The following is a 12,659-nucleotide window of genomic DNA, read 5'->3' as shown; positions in this document are numbered from 1 at the left end:
AAGATAGGGTTAATGCAAGATGATACAATGTATGGGATAAAGATCCAAAGGAAGCCATAGGACGGCTTCCTGAGCACCTTTATAATGACAGGAGGTTTCACATCAAGAAAGCACTGGACCTGACCATGAGGCATCAGATCTCGCTTAAAGAGAGTAGACAAAATATAAGTATCATAAATTCTACCTTGAGCTGTATCTCAAAGAGATTATGAAAGAAAGAAAAGAATGGAAAGAAATAATCATATAGTTGAACACTGTTGATGCAACTGTCCTCAAAATACTTTTATGAACTTAGTCAAACCTGAAAAACACAATTTAAGAATTATTTAGTCTTTAGACATAGCACTTTAAATAAATGCCTTTTGTAATCTAAATAACTAAATAAAATGATTGATTTCTCACAGTCTGCAGTGTGAGGAGTCCAAGATCAAGGCCCTGGCATAAGAAGTGCCCCGTGAGGACTCCATCCAGTTTCCAAGACAACTCCTGGCTGCTGTGACCTCCAGAGAAGACAAAGCCTATGTGTCTTAGTCACTTTCTAGTCATTGGGACAAAGTACCCCAAGCCCACAGTTTAAAGATTTAATTCTGTTCACAGTTCACGTGATGGTCCATAGTCAGTGGCTCCCAGGATGGTACATCATAGCAGAAGAATTTAGCAGAGGACAGCCAGGAAGCATCCAGGAAGGGAGAAGTAGCCGCCAAGTCACATACCCAGCGATCTTCCGTTTCCAGCTCCTAACAGTACATCCAGCTATAAACTCAACCCTGGATAGATCCACTCATGAGTACAGTGGCCCATGATCCAGTCCTCATTTGAAAGCCCCACATCTGAATACAGGAGTCTTTTGTGGAATAATCTAGCTCTGAACTAGAGCACTGTGTCCTTGTACAACAGAAATGATAGGAAATCTCTCTCGTTGATCCATTCATAACGGTAGAGATCTCCTGACCCAGTCACCCCCGAAGTCTTACACTTACCACTGCCACACAGGAGATTACGTCCCATGAACTTTGGAGGCGTACACATACTCAACCTACAGTATTCTTAGGGTGTCCTACGTGCACACCGCCTCTCTCCTGTATGCACCCTTCCCCCTCCAGGACAGCATGACTTCCCTTCTCCATCTGCAGATCCCTCCTACGATCTCCCTGTTCTGACTTGCCTTCACAGTCCTCACTTCAGAAAACCAGCGCTGCAGTCACAACTTAGAAAGATGAGTCCCCTCCTGTAGATGAACTGGGACTCCAGTGACCTGGTTGTGGATGAAAGGCTTCTGCCTTCCACCAAGAGGAGAGGCCTGGAGCTTAGGAAGGAAATAGTAGCATTGCTTTGGGGTCACTAGGTTTCTTTGTACCTCAATTTTCCCATCTGCAAAATGGGGGTGATGGTAATTCTAGCTTCATAGTGGCCTCGCACCTCCAAGGCACAGGGAACCATACCTGGACCAGTGGAATTGCAGAACACTGCTGTGCTGTGATCATGGACTCAGGTAGCTGCCTGAGGTGGGGAGGCTCCATGTCCCTTGGAGATAGACAACGTTCTTATCTTATTCTTGGTTTCACAGGGAAAGTTTTCAGTTTCCCTCCCATTTGGTATAATGTTGGCAGTTGATTTGTCATAGACGACTTTCTTAGATTGAGATAAGGCCTTTATATACATATTTTCTTCAGTGTTTTATCATTAATTGGATTTTGTCAAAGGACTTTTTTGCATCTATTGAGATGATCGTGTGATTTTTGTTTTTGCTTCTGTTGATGTGATGCGTTACATTTATTGATTTGCTTATGTTGAACTATCCTTGCATCTCTAGAATGAGGCCTACTTGGCAATGATGTAAGATCTTTTTGATGATTTGTTGCACTCTGTTTGCTAGTATCTTGTTAAGCATTTTTGTATCTATGCTTCTTAAAGAGATTGACCTATAGTTCTTTTTTTCAGTTGGATCTTTGTCTGGCTTTGGAATTTGAGTAACGGTAACTTCAAAAAATGATTTTCAAAGGCTCCTCTTCTTTTAATTTCATTAAATAGTTCAAGGAATACTGATCTTAGATCTTCCCTAAAGTTTTTATAGAATTCAATGGCTAATCCATCCAGACTTGGGCTCTTTTAGTTGGAAGATATTTTGATTACGGCTTCAATTTCATTGCCTGGTATTTTTTTATTCAGGGCTTTTACATCTTCTTGGCTTGGTACTGGTTATTCATACATACCTAAGAATCTACATATTTCTTCTAATTTTCCAATTTATTGGTATACAGGTTTGCAAAGTAGTTGCTAATAATCTGAATTTCAGCAGTTTCCACTATGATTTCACCTTTTTCATTTCTAGTGGCATTGATTTGTCTCTTTTCTCTCTTTTTTTTGGTAAGATTGTACAAGAGTTTGTCTATTTGCTTATTGTTTCAAAAAACCATCTTTGATCCAGTGAGTCTTTGTCTTGTATCTTCATTGATTTTTGCTCTGAACTTTCTTTCCTTGTACTAGCTTTAGGTTTGGATTGTTTTTGTTTTTCTAGGACCTTAAAGTAGATCATAGGTTATTTATTTGAACTCACCCTGTATTGTGATGTGGGCATTCATAGCTATAAACTTCCCTACTAGGACCACTTTAATAGTATCCCTTTAGTTCTGGTATATTTTATCAGCATTATTGTTAAGTTCTAGAAGCTATATAATGTCTTTCTTGATTTCTTCTTCAGATTATTTAAGAATGTATTGTTTAAATTTCCATGCTTTTGCTTAATTTCCATTTTTTCTTTTGCTATTGATTTCTAGTTTCATGGTACTGATAGATAATATGTATGGTGAAATTGTATTTGTTTTGCATTTATTTAAGCATGTTTTATTGGCTATTACATTGTCTATTTTAGAGAAAGTTCTATGAGCTTCTGAGAAGAATGTGCATTCTACTGTTTGGTGGCATATTCTGAACATACCTACTAAGTTTATTTGTTTGAAGATTTTATTCTACTCTGACATTTTTTGTTGCTATTTTGTCTGGTTGATCTTTATATTTTTGACAATGGAGTACTGAGGTACCCCAGTACAACTCTATTTATGTTTATCTGATCTTTTATATCCAGTAGTATTTGTTGAAGTTTGGTACACTGTTGCTCAGTGCATATATGTTAATTATTGTTATTTCTTCCTGTTGCATTGTTCTCTTAACCAATATATAGGAACCTTCTTTGCCTCTTCCTAAAAGTCTTGATTTGAAGTCCACTTTACCTGAAAATAAGATATGTTTATCTGATTTTAATTGAATTCCCATTGTATTAATATTTTTCCCATCCTTTGATTTTAAGTTTATGAATTTGTTTTTTTATTAAATGTGTTTCTTTTATACAAATAACAACTGGATTTTGTTTTTTGATGTAGTCTGGAAATCTGTGTTTTTTGATTGAGGAATCAAGACTGCTCACACTGAGAGTTATTGTTGATAGGTATTGAGTTATTCCTGTCACTGATTTATTTTCTTGTTGTCAAGTTCCTTTCTTTCACTTCTACTTAATTTATCCTACCTAATGTAGTCATCCTTTTAGTCTTATTTTCCCTGAGTCTCACTGTCTCTTTCTGGGATATTCTGGAGGGCTGGTTTGGTGGTCATAAGTTTTTTAGGTGCTCTTTATCATGAAAATATCTTATTTCCACTGATGTTAAAAGACAGTTTTTCAAGATACATCAGTCTAGGTTAGGAATTGTTTTCTGGGGGGTCTTGAAACACTTTACTCCAAACTCTCCTGGTCTTTAAGGCTTGTGTTGAGAAGCCTGCTATAATTCCAATCAATTTGCCTTTATAAGTGATTCATTGCTTCTCTCTAACAGCTTTTAAAATTCTGTCTTTTTGTTGGACTTCTAGGATGTGGCATATGACTATGATGTGTCATAGAGTGGTTCTTTTCTGATCACGGCTATTTGAGGTTCTATAGGCCTCACTTCTCTGTATGTTAAACACTTTCCCTAATTTTGAAAGTTTTCAATAAAGAAGTTTTTATGACATTTGTGTTGTCTTCTGGCTTTTCATTAATTTCACTTAATCATAGATTAGCCTTTATTGTGTCATCTAGCAGCTTTTGGATCCATTTTTCATGTTCTCTTGTTTTTAAGTTACTGCTCATTAATGGTCACTAATAGTCAAGGCTTTTACTTCTGATCGTCCTCACATTGGTCACTTCTGCTGCCCAACCTTTGATAGAACTTTTAATCTCTTGAATTTCTATTTAGAGCCCTTTTATGGATTCTAATTCTTTTCTATACTGGTCATTCATGTTTTGTATTATTTTGTTTAGCTCAGTTAGCTTTTTATTAGTGTCTTCTGTAGACTCGCTGCTCATCTTGTTTATTAGGCCTGTTATGTGTTTAATTACATCTTTTGTGAGCTGGCTGAGCTCCTTATTCTTCTGTTTTCTTAATATCATTTGTTGACTTTCAAATAATTTAGCTCTGTGGCTTTTGTTTTCCTCCCCTTTGATACTTTATGGATTAGCTTTGGGGAATTTAGATTTGGAGGCAATTTGTTGCCTTGTCACATTTTTATTTTTTATTTGTTTGGGTTTTTTTGTGCTGAAGCTTGAAAGTTGATTATAGTAAAAAAGTTTATTACTAATATGGAGACCACTTAGTTAATGTCTGCTTTTCAGCAGTGCCTCTGAGTGTGGCTACTGGCCTTTGCCTCTGTTCTAGAATCCAAGCACCTTCGGTTTGCTCGGGTGGGGGAGTGGCAATGATTTTTCCCACTACTCAGTTCTTTCAGAATGGGCTGCATTATTGTTAGTGATCCCAAAGCAATTCGGATATTGACATTACAAGAAAATCAATTAATAGCAACAGTTATGTCACCTTGGCTATGATAATAATATAAGCAATAATAATGGTGTCAAAGATCAACTGGATATTGACAAACCCTAAGAAGCAATAATGTACCACCCTTAACGTAGAAAAGCAATCTATAATTACATTATAAACACTAACTGTAACCAAATACAGAATACAATAAACACCTACTAAATGGAACAATTTTATCTGCATTAATAATGAACAGTATTCAACAGTAATAACATATTTAATTAGGAATCTAAGTTTCATAAAACTTAATAACCATACTAATGAAGAGAGGGGTTGGGGAAGTAGAGGATGAATAAAGTACCTCTAAGATAACAACATATAATATATCAACTAGAGAGGGTTTCTTAATTTCTTTAAAATTATGTATCACTTCTACCCTTTTTTGTTTGCTTTTTAAAAATAAAATACCCAAAAGTTATTTTAGATGAAAGATTTGAGATATAATATATGGATAAATCTAAATGGTTTAAATATATAAGGTGAAAATTTTAAAAATCCTACCCTAAAAAAATAAAAAATTAAAATTTGAAATATTGATCAATGGAAGACAAAAAGAGGGAGTCAGTAGTGAGATGGCCTATTGAAGAGTGAAATGGACTTAATAGCATTAGAAAACAGTTTCAAAAAAGGACACACAAGGACAAGAAGGAAAAAACCCAAAGAGAGCAAAATACAAGAAATAAAGGAAAGATAAAGAAAAAAAAGAGTTAAAATGAGGAAAAAGATACAAAAGAAGGAAAAGGAAAAAAGGGAGGAAAAGCATAGATCTCAACAAGTTGATGAAAGAAAGTGAGAAATATTAATAATTTGTAATTTTTTAAAATTTTGACAGTTGAGTCCAAACTGGGAGTGGTAGTGCCCGCCTATAATTCTAGCATTTGGAGGCTGAGGCAGGAGGATTGTCATGAGTTCAAGGCCAGCCTGGGCTACACAAAAGAGTTCAAAGTCAGCCTATACTGTACAGTAAAACCCTGTCTCAAAAAAAAAATTTGAGTCAAAAATATTCCTCTTAATTTTTGAATGAATAGCTTCTTTCCAGGATCCACAATCTTGGAATTCAACCAGTCATGAATTTCTCCACCTACCTTTTAGGCCTGCAAGTTTGTGAGATGCCTTCTCTACACTAGAGGTACCTCTGTCCATTCACCCCAGACGGTGGTAGCTGTCTAAGCTGAAGTGTGTCCTTTCTCAGACTGGTAAACGGGAAAAACAATCATCCCTGTAGTCTCTGCTAGATGCAGGCTTTTGGACACTGGGAGGGAAACACTGGAATCCCTGAAGCTGCTGGCCAGGCCCATGCTTTCCCCTGGATCTGAGCTCCTCCGGGCCCACCTCTTTTCCCTGGGCACCATCCTGGGATCAGGTTGGTTGGTTCGTCCACACCTCTGCTGCCCCCTGCCAAGAGGAAACAAACATAGTGACAGCTTGGAATGGTCTGTGTCACCCTGACAGACAATTTTGTTTTTAATTTTGGTGCACTCACTGTACTGTTTTTCACAGAGGCTGCATCATTTATATCTTCCCTTTAATAACTCCTTTATTATAAGAAGATAAATTATTTATTGTTGAAGCCAGTTGAATCACGGTTGTCAGTTTCTTGCTCCCTGAAGCATCCTAATTAATACAGATATGAAGAGGCACTTTTATAGGTGAAATGTGACTGACCAATAAACATATGAAAATGTTAATTAGCCTGAGTAGTTAAATAGGGGACTGCAAATTGCAATAACAGTGACAAAGCTTCTGCCCATGAAATTGGTACTACCATCTGGATCTGTAGTGTCTCCAAAGCCCATGTGGGGACGGTTTGCCCCAGTCTGTGGTGCTACTGGGAGGTAGTAAAATCCTTGAGAGTTGGAACCCCCTGGGGGGGGTGTCCTTGAAGGAGATCATGGGAGTCCCCTACACCCTTCCTCACTGTTTTTCTTCCTGGCCACAAGGTGAGCAATTTTGCTCCACCACATGCTCCCATCACGATTCGTTGTCTCTCCACAGGCCCAAAGCAACGTAAGCAGATGACTATGGACCGGACCCTCCAGAACCTTTCTGTCTTTAGAAATCAATCATATGACAATCGCTGAGAGAAAAAAGACTGATAACATATCATGTTGGGGAAGCCATGTACCCTTGTTGTGGGAAAAGTGTTCACTAGAGCAGAATCTGAATTTATTTTTTGTTACTGGAGATCAAACCTTGGAAGCTCTGGGCAACATCGCCAGCCATTTCTTTTATTTTTTATTTTGAGACAGCATCTCACTAAGTCACCAGATTGCCCAGGGTAGGCTTGAACCTGCAAGCCCTGTGCCTCAGTTTCCTAATTAGTGGATAAGACAGGGATATACCACCATGCATAGCTTGAAATTATTTTATGTAGCCTGTTACCATATTGTATGATTTAAGAGCTACAAGCTGCTCACAATGTTCAAAATCCATTAAGCACATTCACATTGTTGAACCTTAAAGGAGTCTCAGACATAGTCACACTTCTAGGCCAGTAAGGAGCCACAGCAGCTCCAGAAGGCTGAAGCTGCCCACACTATTTCCCAGTGGTCCTGAAGGCTGAAAGCAGAACTGTCTCACAGGTCTCAAGGGCCTTGTCACACCTGTGCAATGCCAGTCACTGGTCCTCTCCCATTTACTTGTTCCTACCTGTGTTACCTGCAGACCCAGCTGCCCGAAAAGACCCCGAGGTTCCAGACCTTGACCCTGTAGAAGCCCTGTCCTTACTCACTCACAGCTGGTTATGTGGCTGGGGACCGCTTTCTGGCCCTGCTGTTCATTTGCCTAGGTCCTGATGCTCTGTATAAATCACTCCTTCCTCTCATTAGCCCTGGACAACTCAGGGAGGCTCTGACCCCAGAAAGCTGCTGATGGCAGGAGCCTTGCCAGTGTCTTCTCCACCACTGAGTACACACACCCTGTCCTGGCCTAACTGAGTCCCTACACTCCCAATCAGAAGCTTGGGGGTCCTGGCCCTGGGTGATTCCTGAGTCCTGCTGCTGCCTATGCTTCTCTTGGCCACTCCAGTCATGGAACTACCCGCCCTGCCACTTATCCTTCCATCTGCTGGCTTGGGGAACATCCCAGCCTTCTGAGCTTTGACCTCATCTGTAACCTGTGGGTGATGGAGGCTCCCTCACAGTGAAGAAGTAGAGATGGGAAGAGAATAAGCTAGGAAAGGCTGCAACCAAGTCACAGAATGAACTATTGGGGAGACCACAGATGGGTGTGTTTTTTTTGTTGTTGTTGTTTAATTGGAACTAGGAATTGAACCTGGGGCCTTCACACTGAACTACACCCTTAGCCTTTTTTATTTTTTTCAATTTTGAGACAGGGTCTTCCTATATTGAACAGGCTGGGCTTGAACTTCAATCCTCCTGCCTTGGCCTCCTAGATTTTTGGGATTAAGGTATCTGCCACCATGCCAGGCTCAGGAAAGGAATATTTTGACTCATTCTAGGCTCCCTGGACTTGAGGAAAGGGAAGAATGAGCTGAATTTTCAATACTATTTTACTAACTTGCTATGTGATTTAAAAAAAATCCTTCCAACTAGGAGTGGTGGTGCATACCTGTAATCCCAGCACTCAAGAGACTGAGGCAGGAGGTTCGCCACAAGTTTGAGGCCAGTCTGGCTACATAGCAAGACCTTGTCTCAAACACTCCTCCCCAATCCCTCCAAACTTAGTGTCATAAAAACAATTCATGGATCTGTGAGCAGGAACTTGGACAAAGCCAAGGAGATGCACTTGCCTCTGCTCCAATGGCCCGGGACATGGCTGGCCCAGGAAGTGAGTGGGAGACCTAGCAGCTAGAACACGGGTCAGGAGAGGAAGGGAAGGGCTCAGCCTTCCAGCCTCTTGTCATGGGCCAGGTCTTGCCGTCCATCATTTCACCTCCCCTAAACACACACCTCGCGTTTCCCACCTCCTTTTGGCCTTCTCAGGCCGGACTGCTTGTTTGGGTCCAATCCTGTGTACTCAAGCTCACAGCAGGGCCTTGGATGTTGTCTGTGGGGCTCATGGAAATGTGGGGTTAACTGACCATGCTGGAGAGAAGCACATTTCTGTCAAGGAACCCAAACTCCAGGTTTCTGTGGACACAGCCTCTCCATGAGAAGAGAATGAAGGAGCCTGAATGAGATGTTCTGCTTAGAGGATACAAAAAAAAGCTCCCTGCTGGGGGCCAAGATGCCTGCTACACAAACAGGAGGTAAGCAAGCAGGCACTCTGGGAGGCTGAGGCAGGAGGATCATAGGTTCAAACCAGACTGGGCAATTTAGTGACTTAGTGATACCCTGCCTCAAAATAAACAATGCAAAGGCCTGGGGTGCAGCTTGGTGGAAAGGCCCTGGCTTCCATCCCCAGACTGAAAAAAACAAAAAAGCAAACAAAACCCCAGGAGGTGTGAACCCCCATTTTGCTCTGCTCAGGGCCTCTGCTTAGCATTTGCTCATTGCTTTCCTGTTCCCCTTGGTGGAGATGGGGCCATTAGGGAAGACGTTCAACCCTCTCCAATGAAGCCCAGCCCGGGCTCCCGGGCACCTGCCGAGCCTGCGGTGGGAAATGTAGAACACAGACACTACTAATGCAGTGAGGAGCGTTGCGGGTGGGAACTTACCATGGGTGTTTAGAATTAATTTAGCACCTTGTCTGCTTGAGGACATATGCTCTGTGTCTAGAATTCTGACATCGTCAACACCATCTGTGCCTGCTGGATGTGGCCGGGGAGGGCCGCGGTGGCCATGGACAGACACAGGCGGCCGGTGGCGGTGATGATCACACCTCCCTCTGCGTGCGAACGCCGCCAATGTGTGTGGAATCCCAGACTCCGAGAGCGGTGAGCATATGGTGCATGTCTTATTTCTTGGCACTGAGCATGGAGAATAAGTGGTGCAGGGTGACTGGGACGGGCGGAATGTGAGCAGCGCTGTCTTCGCTGTCTTGACCTTGCACGCTGCTGCTCCTCAGGGCATTCAGACGTCTTTTATCATCGAGAGACCAACACCTGCAGTGGGGACATTGGAATTGGACCGTCACCCACCTGTGCAGTAAGTGGCACCTCCCAATAATTTCACTTGAAACATAACCAGGGCCAGGCATGGTGGCACACTCCTGTGACCCTAGCACTCTGGGAGGCTGAGGCAGGAGGAGGATCATAAGTTCAGACCCAATTTGGGGCAACTTAGCAACAATACTCTGTTCCTATAATACCCTGCAAAAAATACAAAGTTCTGGGGATATAGCTCAGTGTGAAGCATCTCTGTGTGAATTCCATCCCCAGTAACACACACACACACACACACACACACACACACACACACAGAATTACATCTAGCAACACAGAGCTAAAAAGTCCCCCTCGAGCAGAGACTCTGAGACCCACAGCCCTTAGAAGGAAGGAAGGAGACATAGCTGCAGCAGGTGCAGGATCACAGCCACGTTCGTCGATGCCATTCAGTCAAGGAAGCAGGCGCCTGATGTGAGATGTCCTCATGGTTTCCAGGCAGCCCCAAGACCTTTCTGGGCATTCACTGTGAAGACCAGACCTAGCTTCATGTGTGCACCCTACAAAGGTTTGCTGAGACTTCTTTTTAAAAGTAGCTACACTAGAGAGAATAAAAGAGGTCCAGACGCCAGCACCCTGGGCACCCTAGGCTAACCAGGGTGCACAAACCAGCTATCATATCAAAAACCGACAGGAAACTCATGAAGAACACTGCAAGCTGGTTCTGGTGATGCAGATCTGTAACGCCAGCACTCTGAGAGGCTGAGGCAAGAGGATGGAAAGTTTGAGCCCACCATGGACAACTTAATGATTTAGTGAGACCCCGTCTCAAATAAAAATAGTACGGTCTGGGGATGTAGCTCAGTGCGGAGGCCCTGGGTTTAATTCCCAGTACCAAACAAAACTTCAATTCATAAATTCTTACTCTGCCTCTTATTTCTATTCCATTTTGGACCCCAGGAGACATCATAAGCCATAGTCAGGCAACCCAGGAGTGCATGCTCATCTAACACCAAGAGCCTGTAACCTGCAGACAAGCTTCTTAAAACAGCCTGCATTGGTTTCCCTTCGGTCCATAGGGAGAGTCAAGGAGCCCTCTTCTCTGCCTGATGTTGACCTGAGATGAGGTTACAGATTCCAGGCCACCCATGCTTGCTGCAGGGTAGGGTCAAGCTCCCAGCCCACACAGAGGTCTGCAGCTCTGGAGGGGACATAGGATGAGGTGATTCTGGAAGGTCATGGAGCTGAGTGTTGAGCTGAACAGAGGCACCCGGTGTGAGGTGTCCTCATCATGGAACATCACCCTCAGCCACCCTGACTCTCCACGCTGCAGCTGGTAACTTGAAATAAATTGGGTTTTTCCTTTCTGTTTCACTTAACAATCACCAAACTTACCTTCAGATTTTGCAAACTGACAATTAGCTCATGAACCAAGAATAACCTCACCAACAGCAGAACAAAAAAATTTTTTTAAAGATTAGGTTTTTTCAACTTGTTATTTGCAGATTTGTGGTCCAGAAGGCTTATATTCATCTTGGGGGGACAGGTACATGCACTTAACATACTATAATTCTTTGTATTCTCCTGTCTTTCCTTTTGCTCTTTCTGTATTCCCTCCCCCATTTGATAAAGACCTATTTCCCTGTTTCCTATTATATTGTAGTTTTAAAAATTATTTATACTTTTGTTTTCTCATGTGAGCTATGTGATATTTAAGCTTGTGTATTTGATTTATTTCACTTAACAGGCTCTCAGGTTTATCCATCTTCCTATAAAAAACTCAAAGTTGTCCTTCTTTATGACAGAGTAGTACTCCATTGGGTATAGCTGTTCCCCTTCTTGGTCTCTTCCCAGAAGAGTTAAAGACATCAAACCACAGTGATACATACATACCCACACTCTTAGCAGCATGACTCAGAATAGCTAAAGTCTGTAAGTAGTATATACATCCATCAACAGATGAACAGGTAAAGAAAATGTGGTATTTAAACTCAGGAAGCTGCATTTTAAAAAATCAAGCATAACTATTGCTTACAGAGAGTGAACATTTCAGGATGGAGGAGGGATTGTAGTGAAAGCCAGCGTCCTCCTTCTCCTGACCTGCTCCTCTGTGGGTGAGCAGAGACCCTGGCCATTGCCCTGTCCTTCAGAAGCAATGTCCACACCCAGGAGCATGCTGTCACCTGTATCTTACATGCGCATGCACACACACACACACACACACACACACACACACACACACACACAGAGTCCAACCTCATTTTTGGAGGGTTCTGTACTTGGGAACCCAGCTGCATAGACATTTACTGATTACCACAGAATCGGCACCCAGGGGGCTCTGGGATCAATCTGGAACACGGACGGAGCAGCCGCAGACTTCCTCACTCTGTCTGTTGGTCTCCCTGACGTCCCACAGCACAGTGCTCTCCGCTCCGGGCTCAGTTCCACACTGTGAATGAGCGTGGGGTCCACGCTCCACTCAGCGTTGCATTCTTGCTTGTGTGCATGCTGTGGGTGAGTGTGGCCATCACAAGGTCCCCGGGCTCAGTGCTGAGTGCTGTCTATTGTTCCTGAGCCAAGGAGGCTGTCACATGCCCCAGGGACAAAACACGCGTGCTGAGTAAGCTTCTTTCAGCCCTGAACCCCTACTGTCAGCTGGGAATTAAATGTGAAGGAAACAACAACATAAGAAGGAAGGTGTCAATTGCAGAGAAGCACACACCAAAAAGATATATAGCAATAAATAGGTATGACTACAGGCTGGCAAGAACCTAACCTTGTAATTCCCCAGTAATAATCAGTGGTTC

General features: G+C 42.4%; 1 long non-coding RNA gene across 1 annotated transcript; it reads right to left on the bottom strand.

Moving 5' to 3' along the window:
• Positions 1–5,214: 5,214 nt before the first annotated feature.
• On the bottom strand, positions 5,215–12,345 carry LOC134472362 (uncharacterized). The gene is made up of 3 exons (XR_010042171.1): positions 12,167–12,345; positions 9,466–9,852; positions 5,215–6,242 (listed from the first exon to the last, which is right to left on the bottom strand). It is a non-coding gene; the product is annotated as an uncharacterized LOC134472362 (long non-coding RNA).
• Between the last annotated feature and the right edge of the window lie 314 nt (positions 12,346–12,659).

Source organism: Cavia porcellus, unplaced genomic scaffold, assembly GCF_034190915.1.
Source record: "Cavia porcellus strain 051 isolate PalLab524CR breed Dunkin Hartley unplaced genomic scaffold, mCavPor4.1 scaffold_23, whole genome shotgun sequence".
In the NCBI taxonomy this organism is placed as follows: domain Eukaryota; kingdom Metazoa; phylum Chordata; class Mammalia; order Rodentia; family Caviidae; genus Cavia; species Cavia porcellus.
This window is presented reverse-complemented; position numbering and strand designations above follow the sequence as displayed.